This window comes from Hevea brasiliensis, chromosome 6 (genome assembly GCF_030052815.1).
Source record: "Hevea brasiliensis isolate MT/VB/25A 57/8 chromosome 6, ASM3005281v1, whole genome shotgun sequence".
Lineage (NCBI taxonomy): Eukaryota > Viridiplantae > Streptophyta > Magnoliopsida > Malpighiales > Euphorbiaceae > Hevea > Hevea brasiliensis.
Window position 1 is genome coordinate 27759124 of NC_079498.1, and position 1409 is coordinate 27760532.

Here is a 1409-nt window from a genome sequence, read left to right on the forward strand (position 1 = left end):
ATTCCCTCACTTTAATGATTTGAGAGAAAGCATTGCAAGACCAAGGATAGATGCAAACAGCTACAAGATGGATTTCAGAGTGCTATAAATCATTCAAAATTCTCAATTTGGAGGTCATCCTTAAGAAAATCCTCAAATTCAGCTTAAAAAGTTTGTTATGATTTGCGATATGCAAAAGCAACCTGGAGTATCAGATGATACAGCAAGGTTGAAGTTATTTCCATTCTCTTTGAAAGATAAAGCATTGGATTGGCTTGATTCTCTATCGCACAATTCAATTACAAATTGGGAGTAACTCACTGATGCATTTCTTACACAATACTTTCCACCTGAAAAAACACAAGAATTAAGGAATCAAATGATAGCTTTTAGACCAAGAGAAGATGAGACTTTCTATGAGTCATGGATGCGATGGAAGGAGTTAGAGAGACAATGTCCACATAATGCCATTCCCAAATAGATGATAAATCAGAATTTTTACACAAATGTTACTTCTGCTATCAGAGGGATTATTTATGTTCAAATAGGTGGAGAGTTCATTATGAAGCAGGAAGATGAAGCTTATGAACTTTTGGAGAAAATTGCAAAGAACACTCATCTTTAGAGTAGTCCAAGAGGGCCAGCTCCAACACAAAAGAGACAAGCTATTGGAATGTATGATCTTAATCCATTTAATATGATCAATGCCAAATCGGATGCACTTACAAATGTCTTAGCAAAGAAGATGGAAGATCTAAGTATGCTAGTCAGTTCATCATCATCTTCTAGAAATTCTTAACAAGTTGCTTATACAGAAGGGACAATGAGCTGTGGAGAAGATTATGGAGAGCATGCTGCATATGTTGGTAGTTATGGAAACAAGCAAATGTGCAACCCCTATTCTCAAACATATAATCCAGCTTGGAGGAATCATCCCAATTTTTCATGGGGAAATCAATAAAACCAAGGACCAAATCAAAATTTTCAACCATGACAACAAGGAAATCCATATCAGCAGAATAGGTACTAATTGCATGGATTTCAGCAAAGGAATACACATCCTACACCTCTACCAAGACAGTAAGAGCAAGGTTCTACCACAGAAGTACTATTGCAACAAATTCTTGCCAATAATACTAAGCATGATGAAGAGATGAGAGAATGAAAGCAAGGTTAGAACAGCTGCAGACACATAATTGAATGTTAGAGAACCAAATTGCATAGTAAGCATCCTCTTTAGGTACCAAGTTTATGGGAAAGCTTCCAAGTCAGTTGGAAAACCCGAGAGAACATTGTCAAGCTATCATATTAAGAAGTGGGAAGGTGGTAAATAATGAAAAGAGTGAAAAAAGTGAGAAGAAAGAAAATGATAAAGAAGTTGATGAAAGTGAAAAACTAGAGAATGAAAAAGAAGAGAGTTCAAAAAAGAG

The 1409-nt window shown here is 35.8% G+C and overlaps 1 non-coding gene across 1 annotated transcript; it reads right to left on the reverse strand.

Moving 5' to 3' along the window:
• Positions 1-342: 342 nt before the first annotated feature.
• LOC131181262 (small nucleolar RNA R71) lies at positions 343-450 on the reverse strand. Its single transcript, XR_009149888.1, has one exon. It is a non-coding gene; the product is annotated as a small nucleolar RNA R71 (small nucleolar RNA).
• Between the last annotated feature and the right edge of the window lie 959 nt (positions 451-1409).